A 9,426-nucleotide genomic window follows, 5' to 3' on the forward strand; every position below is an offset into this window, starting at 1 on the left:
AAAAGTAAACTATTATAATAAAATAAATGACAATGTAAGTCTTGAGATGTGCTTTTAGTGATACAATGTAAAGAAATTTAAGAAAGCAGTTATTTCAGAAGTTAATGTCATGGCTACCACTGGGGAAGAAGGAGTTAAAAATGAGTTATTTTAAGATGTTTCTAAGAGGAGAAAGGGTTTTTTTATTTTGTTTTGTTTTTCAGGAGTGATCAGATTTAAACTTCCTTTCTCCCCTCTTCTTAATGATGGAGACTAAACTGAGGTGGTAATAAAATACGGGACTGGGCAAGGTTGTCATAAAGGACAATTTGGTTTTGGGGGCCTCATCCTAAGTATTTTGCTTTTTTTTTTTTTAGTATTGATGCCTTCACTTTATCCATTCTCAATCCCACTTGCTGTGGCTCTGGCATGCTGAGACAGCTTTTGTAAATTTCCTATCATTTCAAACCTCTCCTGTCTCCCTTCCATTTTCCATTCAGTTCCCCTTGCCCTCACCCCTCTTATCGGACTCTTGTTGGGAAGACAGCCTTCGGAATTTTTACTGAGAAGTGCAAAAAGAATAATGGTCTAATGTCCTTATTGTTCCATACTATATGCATCTTTCACTTGTGAATGTTACTTATTGTGAAATAGTCTAAACAACCACAAGTTAAAAAAAAAAATTTACCCACTGTTCCAGCCAACATGCCAACTGCTTTCATTTCTTGAGTTCCCTGCTGGTCTGCTCTTTGTCCATATGCTGCATGTTTTACAGAGCAGAAACTCATAGCATAGTTTTTTTTGTTTTTGTTTTTTTTTGTTTTTTTAAAGATTTATTTATTTGTTCATACAGAACTGGGTTACAGGCCAGAGGCTCAGGGACGGCGAGAGGCTTCACCAGAGACAGAGTGGGGAGCAGAACAGGCAGATGGACGAAGTACACTGCTGAGGGGAGCAGCGGGAGGGTCAGGAGAGGTCTGCCGCACCATGTGGTCACCTCTGGGGCAGGCAGGAATCGAACTCATGCGCAAGTGGCTTTAGCTTCTTAGTGCTGTGCTTTAACCCGCTTCACCACCAGGGAGGGCCCTCATAGCACAGTTTTAATTCAACTTTCTGCTTTTATTTGTAGCATGGAAAATAGCATAAAGACCGTTATTTAAGTGGGGTCAAAGGCTGAATGAGTTCACATGCATGATGCTCAGAATGCTGTAAATTCCAGCAGGGAAACAGTCCTGTATCTCTCGTGGGAGTGATGATGCTTTCCTGTCTCAGTCAGAGGAAGTAGCTCTTTGTTGTCCAGTGACAGTTCTGCAAAACACAGATGCAACAACCAGCAAAAGAGAAGCAACTTCATGGCAAACATCCATTTTCCTCCAATGGACTCTCCTCAAATTCCTTTTTACAACAGCATCTCTAAACTCCATATGAGGGTTTTTCCTTTGTTCTGGGGAAGTGTGTATGTTTTTCCCTGAGACTGTATTTCAGAACCACTTTTGTTGTTGTCTGAAAATGAATCCATTTTGTAGGTGAAAAACAGCTGGGTGCATATTTATTTGAGACCCACAATAATATTAGTTTGTCATGATGTTACATAGCTTTCATAATGATCATCTAATATTTCACATCACTGCTATATCATGATTCAACCTTTCTGTTTTTTATTACTGTGTTTTATTTCTGATTTTGCTTCATTAATGTCATTTCTGGTATTGCTTTCAAGAGTAGATGTTTTCTCTCCTTGAATGATTTCTCCTGAATAAATTTCAGTTAAAACAATGAGTTGAAGGATAAGAACAATTTTAGAAAATGTATGATTTACTTAAACCTGCTGCAATTTACCACTTCCCCCCGACCGGATTTTGATGAATGTCAGTTCAGTACTAGGCACTATGCTGCTAGGTTTTCAATATATATTTTGATTTTACAGTATCACTAAGCATTTTGCAGATTGAGAAAATAGGCCCAGAGAAGTTAAATAACTTGCCTAACGTTACACAGTGAACAAGAGGCAGAGTTGGGATTCAGAGGTCTCCCTGATGTCAAAACTCATGGACTTCCTATCAGCCTTTCTTCAAATGTAGGTATCTCATTATGACGTGTGGTAGCAGGATGAAAAGGCATTTTACAGAGCCCATGTGCAGAACAGTGAGAAGCCTAGAGGGCCTACTTACACCAAGCAAGTGCAGTCCATTCCAAGGGAAGTCTTGCTTTTATTTAGAATCAGACAAAAAATAAAAAAGATCAAGAAGCAAGCAGGCAACAGGGGAATGCATAATTTTGTGGGGCATGCGTAACCAGCTGGCCCAGACAAGGCTGAGAAAGAGGGAAAAGGTTAAGGAAAGTCTCATGCTTATGCTACTCTAACATGAACACCTATCGCTGTTTCTACACATGCTATTGGCAGTATGTGTAGATCCTCACACCAGGACTTTTGCCCTGAGAGTTTCCTTATCCACTTTCCATGTTTCTGCACACTGAGAGGCACAGAACAGTCAAAGCAAAAATAATCAAAGTAAAGACACAGAATAGTGGAGACACATGATAACCAAAGCTCCCACATGTAGATACTTGCTGAACTGTTTCCACAAAATATTGTGCAATGTTGTAGTTAAGTCAGCAGTGTGAGAATTTTGATGGTTTTTGAAATGAAACAATACAATAAAGAGTATTATGCTTTTAAAGGATTTCAAGGATTTAACTGAACGGGTGGGCTGAAACAATGCTTCAGAGAGCACAGAAAATCTTGCTCTCAAATACTACTTCAGAACTTGCTGCTTATTCTTAGGGCAGAAATCATGCACAAAGTTTCTATAACTGTTCTGCATAATGTCATCATGCCTAACATAAGTGGGTTTGTGGAATGTACTCAATCATCAGATTTCAAGACCATGAAGCTCTTTGGCTTATTGAGATGTCCTAAGGGCTATGAGCTGCATTATAATGCATTTTGTTTTTAATAACTTTATTACACAAGGGATTCATGTTCATTGTAGAAAAACCATAAACTCAAGCCAAAAGGAGATTAAAAAGCAGCTATGACATCCCTGCTGTGCCATATTATCACTAGCTATTCTGTAGTCTATATTTTTTATAAATGCTCTTGCTATACTTAATTTCCTGTGAACTGGTTTCTACATTCAAAATATAGCACACATATCTATACAAGTCATTAAAGATATTTTGACAATGCTTCTGGATGGTTACACAGCGTTTCACTGAGGCAGAATGCAGTGAATAGCTCTATTACAGGATACTTAAGTAGATTTTATATATTTTTTCTTTTAAACGACATTTCTTTTTTAAAGATTTATTTACTTTAACTGGGGTACAAGCCAGAGGTGCAGGGACGGTGAGAAGACTCACCAGAGACAGAGTGGGGAGCAAAGCAGGCAGATCCACCAAGTACACTGCTGAGGGGAGCAGCGGGTGGGTCAGGAGAGGTCTGCCACGCCATGTGGTCACCTCCGGGGCAGGAGGGAATTGAACTCACGTAAATGGCTTTAGCTTCTTACTGCTGTGCTTTAACCTGCAGTGCCACTAGGGAGGGCCAGATTTTATCTTTTTGCTATGGTGTGTGACTGTGAAGATTTCTAGGTAGACGTTCTAGCCACATATTTATTTGCTTACTGGGGATAGTCTTTTTTTTTTAATATTTATTTATTTATGCATACAGAACTGGGGTACAGGCCAGAAGTGTGTAAGAGGTAAAAGGGGTGTAAGGACTCACCAAAGACAGAGTGGGGAGAACAGGCAGAATTGACAAAGAACATTGTTGGGGAAGCAGCGGGCCGGCCAGGAGAGGTCTGCCGCGCCATGTGGGTCACCTCCGGGGCAGGGATCGAACTCATGCTGAAGTGGCTTTAGCTTCTTAGTGCTGTGCTTTAACCTGCTGCGCCACCAGGGAGGGCCAGGGATACAGTTTTAAGTGTAATGCGGTAAGTGTAAGTTGGCATATGATATTTAAAAAGAGATCAACTTTAAAAAATTTATTCATTTATACCTATTTTAGATCATTGCTCATTTTTATACAATGTATGCTTGCTTTCTCATCTACAGTGTAGTTCTATAAAATTCCCACCACCCATTTGCCCATGTACTATCATAGTCCCTGTGCTCTCCTCTCCCCAGTTCTAATCCTTCTCTCTCTCTCCCCCTCCCCAGCAGAATGTCTCTGATTTACAATTGGTTATTTATTTATTATTATTTTTCTTAAGCCTTATTTGATTCCCCTATATTCCTCTTAGAAAGAAACCATCTTTTTCTTTCTGTCTTATTTCATTGAGCATAATCCTTTGTCCACCCATATTGCTTCAAGTGGTGTGAGTTTATTTTTTTGATTGCCAAATAGTATTCTATGTATATACACCACATCTTCTTGATCCAGTTATTTATTTTTGGGCATTTGGGTTGTTTCCATATATTACCTATTACAAATAGTGTTGCTATGAGCACAGGGGTACATGTATCCATTTGAATTGTTTCTGTTATGCAAAGTCTGTATCAGCTTATAGCTTATATATCAGTTTATACTCCCCAAACTCACAGGCATTACTACATGCAGTATTTAATTTTTGCTTGTCATCTTACTAAACATTCCATTTTAGTTTTAATGATGTTAATTATTTTTTCACATATTTGTTGGCAAAATGCACTTATTTAAAATACAAGTTTGACCAACTGCTATTGGTAATTATGGCAGCTGGTTAGGGTAGCCTCAATGCACTTTGTAATTTGAAAATTTCAACTTTAACAACTTTAACCCATAACCTACGTTATGGATTTTAATGAACATAGCAATAAACTGGAGAGAGATTTCTGTAAGTGTGATTTTAATGTGCTACTGTGATTGGAATAAAATTGTTGTTGGATGAAGAAAAATGGTGGACATCATAGACGTTCTTATTTTAACCCAAGGACCTTTATCAACTGTGTCTTTTTGAGTGCAGGGTATATATAAACAATGACAGGAGTGAGGGCAGGCACTGCTGACTTACTCTCTTAGTATTTTTGTTTGTTGGTGTTTACTTCAGGTGATCCGATGCCCAACACTGCTTTCTTCTTCTCAAGAGAGTCACACATTTTAGTTAGGCAAGGAGGGAGTGGGATGTAGAGGAGCCTGATAGTTGACAGCACTGGGCTCAGAAAAGAAATCAGTAAGATCATCAATACCATTTAAAATAGAATTGCTCTGTTTTCTGAAGTGAAGCTTTCTCAAGGACGACTCATGAAAGGATAGTAAGAAAGGATAATAAGACTCTATTGTTCTTATCCTTATTTCAGTAAGGCAGATAGCAGAGTTTACAACTATACATGATGGGATAATATTACCATAAACTGAAGTACTTAATATGCAAAACCAAAAAATAAAACCTAAAACAATACTGTTACAGAAGTAAAAATATGGTTGCTGTACTTCAATCTTCTTAACAACAGTTGTATTTTTAAGATGAACAGCTGTAATATTTAATCTTATCTGCCTATTGTCGCTCTCTTTTATTTGTCTAGCTACATATCTATCAGCCATCCATTTATATATTTATTCCACAGTGTTTTAGGGTCTAGTTTATGCCAGAAGTAAACTAAGCCATAAAAACAATAAGATATGATTCTGTCCAAAAGGAAATTAAATGTGGAGAAGTCTGTCAGACAAACGGCCAAAATGAATATATGCTTAAACAAGTTTGAAAACACCATATAAATTTTGTTATGAAAGATGGCTACTTTGGCAGGGAAGTCTGTCTTCTGTCAGACAATGTTTCTAACTCTCTTGGGTCTGCATGTTGCTGTGGGGCAGTGGACATTAAGATACCTGTTTCCAAACTTAGCACAATGGATCATAGAGAATTCTCCTGTTTCTTAAGCTTTGACATTCAATTGTGCCTCACTATAACATCCTGGGTTGGGTTGACAAAACCCTGGTCTATAAACTATATTATTTAAGACCCCTGCTTTGACTTAAAGGATATTTCTTATTATATATGAAGCCACTTTGGATTCAGGAGTCTTGTGTGCAGCTGGATGCCAGGAGGTTCAAGTTACCATGGTGCCCTCTTGGCTGTTGGGGATTGGCTTGTCCTACTCAAAGATCTGCTTTTAGATCATTTCTGGCTTCAAGTTTATAAAAGTGGCTATCTTGCAGATAATTTTGTATTTTTATCTGTTTTGTGTGTGTTTGCATTATGAGATTGAGTATAAGCATTGCGCATTACGTGTATGGTTTTTATGTTGGTGACATGAAATCATTGTACATTATTAATTTCAATGGTAATTATATTTTGAAGGTAATTACTATGAATATGAGCTATATGCATAGCTTTCAGCAGGTCACCCAATGGGTCAGTGATGCTTTAAAAGGTTGAGCTGACAAACTGCTAAAAATGGAGCTTGCATGTGACCCAGCAACCCCACTCATAGGTATTTACCCAAAAGACACACACAAAAAATCTGATTCAAAAAGACACTTGTACCCCCATGTTTATTGCTACTTTATTTACAATAGAAATAAACCCAAATGCCCAAAAGTAGACGACTAGATTTAAAAGATGTGGTAATATACACAATGGAGTATTACTCAACAACAAAAAATATAAATTTGTGCCTTTTGCAGCAACATGGATGGAGCTGGAAGGGATCATGCTTAGTGAAATAAGCCAGAAAGAAAAAGAAAAATATCAGATGGTTTCACTCATAGCAGGTTCATGGGACCAGGAGAAAAAAATGAACAACTCTGAACAACCAGAGATAATTTATGTGGGTGGAGTGGAGAATGGGATCAAAAAAGGGGCGGGGTGTGGGCAGGGAAGTACACAGGACTATGGTGATGGCACACAGGTGAACTGGTGGTGGGAAGTCCACAAGAATTACAATTGAGATGGAAAAAGGCACAAAACGATGTAAAAATAACATATATATGTATGTACATACATATATATAAACTTAGGTGTGTATATATATATAAACTTTTATATATACACATATATATGAGTTGAGTTGAGTTTCAGCCTGCTGGGTAGAACTAGGGCAGGGTTTTCAGAGGGGCAGAAGGTTTCTCGGAGCTGTAGTCTTACAGTGTGATAACCGTTATCTGATCTTCTGGGTTGGCTCTGGTGACATTTCTGAAAAATTGTCTTTCTCCAGCCTATTTTTCTGCCTGTGAATCATTGCTAATATTATCTGTGATTGTATTGGCCAATACAACTTCAATTGCTATTTGACCACTTTTTAATTACAAAAATTCAAATACAAATAGTTCAAAATAATATATAAAATCAAGAACTAAATTTGAATCTTTTTGGTATTTTTTGAGAAAATTCATCTTTTAAATTTATTTTTTATTGAAGTTATGTTGGTTTACAACACTGTGATTCATAGGTATAAGAACACACCACACCAAACGGACCTTCAAGGCATACGAAGTCTCCCCCCATAGTCCATTATAATGTTTTGAAAATAGATCTATCATATCAAAAATTCCAGATATCTGCCCCCCAAAATGCAAAAATATTAATTTGAAAGGATATGGTCTTTGAAGCACTATTTATAATAGCAAAGTTATGGAAACAAGCTAAGTAGCCAAGGATATATGAGTGGGTTAAGAAGATAGGTGTATATATACACAATGAAATACTATTTAGCTATAAAAATATGAACACTTGCCATTTGTGGCAGCATAGATGGAACTGGAGGGATTATAAGCTAGAAGGAGAAAGACAAATGGTTTGATTCACATGTGTGTATATAGAGAAACTAAAGGAAATTTGTTTTAAGTGCATTTTGACTACACCACTTTTCCTAGGAACTATAGTGTCAATCATATAGCTTGTTGATGAAACATGGCAACAACTGTGAATCCAATGGTTTATCCTTCAGGACAAGATCTTATGAGAAGATGACTCCTGTTCTTTAGGACCACCTGAAACAGATGCTTCAGTTGAAACTAAGAAAACAAATATTTAAAGTCAAAACTTAATTGTGTTACAGAAATGTAACATGTGTGAATTGGGAAATGCTCTGTATACCATTGTTGATATTAGTTTGGTCATCACATGAGTACTTTGTGTAGGCAAGGAGAGCCAGAATTGAAGACCAGAGAAATGTAATATCAAAGTTAAGGGCTAGAAAATAATTTTTTTGGATTAAGAAGATAAAAATCTTGACATTCTTCAACTTGGAAAAGAGAAGGTCTGGAAGTGATTTAGTGACATCCTTGCATTTAAGACACCACCAGGTTTAGTGCTGTGCTTCTTTACCTCAACAGAAGCCTGACAGAAATGGACATTAATTGCTGGAAGAAATGGCTTATTTTTCATTACTGTAATTAGATATCGGTGATGCTAGATTTTTTTATGCTAGATTATTTAAAATAATCTTTTACTAAAGAACTGTGCAGAATCTTGACATCATCTTTTCAAGTTATCATGTCAGTTTCATTGTTTTGCTAACCAATAAATGTCTAGTAGTGATTCTTTAGGAATTAGGAACAGAATGGCGGGGAAGAGTTGGAGGAAAGCAGAGGAAATTGTATGACTTAAATAATGCTTGAGCTAATGCCAGGCTAGGATGTGTTAAATCATATATTCTCTCTGCATCTTTTCCCATCTATTAATGGAGTGAATCAAGGGAAAAAATCAGAATATCTATAAAAATATTTGAGATGAAATTAATAAAACTAAGCATTAATCAACCCAGTGGATTTAGTAAACTCACAATATTGAGTGATTATTCCTCTATGTAGTTTTAAAACCTTTACACGGGACTTCTGGAAGATGGCAGCAGGGTAAAGATGCCGAGATCACTGCGTCCAGGCTTGCATAGGAATTGAGGACTGAAAACGGACTATAGACTTATTTACTGCAAGTTTCAACCCAAACGAAAACACCCTGGACTCACTAGAAGGCAGATAACTGATGGGGAATCCGGCAATTGGGGAGATCCATTCTGGGAAATCCCGGGAAAGCCCAGGCACCTGGAAGTTTGGCGGGCTGCTGGAGATGCTTTGCCCCACGCTAAACCCTGGAGGTGAAGGGGGATGGCTCAGCTCAGTGAGTGGAGCCCAGGCTGTGGAAAGACTGCAAATCTGATCAGCAACTCCTGGGTAAAGGAAAAACCGCTGAAATTGCAGACCCCATTGGGAGCACCTGGGCACTGTGAAAAGCTGCTGATCAGCTCCACCAGCTAGGGAACCGGCAACATGGCGGCAGAATAAAGACACTGAGACGACTACATCCAAACTTGCACAGGATTATATAAAAACGGACTATAGACTTACATGCTATGACTTTCAAATGAGAACACACTGGACTCACTAGAAGGAAAATAACTGAGGGAGGACCAGCGATTGGGGAGTTCCCATAAGGGAAGCCGCACAGGCAGGATTAGCTGAACCCTGCAACTCTGATGGGGAAAGCCAGCGGCTTCCTAATCATTTGGCTCCTTTAAAAATCTAGG

Source organism: Condylura cristata, unplaced genomic scaffold, assembly GCF_000260355.1.
Source record: "Condylura cristata isolate star-nosed mole 26May11 unplaced genomic scaffold, ConCri1.0 scaffold00036, whole genome shotgun sequence".
Lineage (NCBI taxonomy): Eukaryota > Metazoa > Chordata > Mammalia > Eulipotyphla > Talpidae > Condylura > Condylura cristata.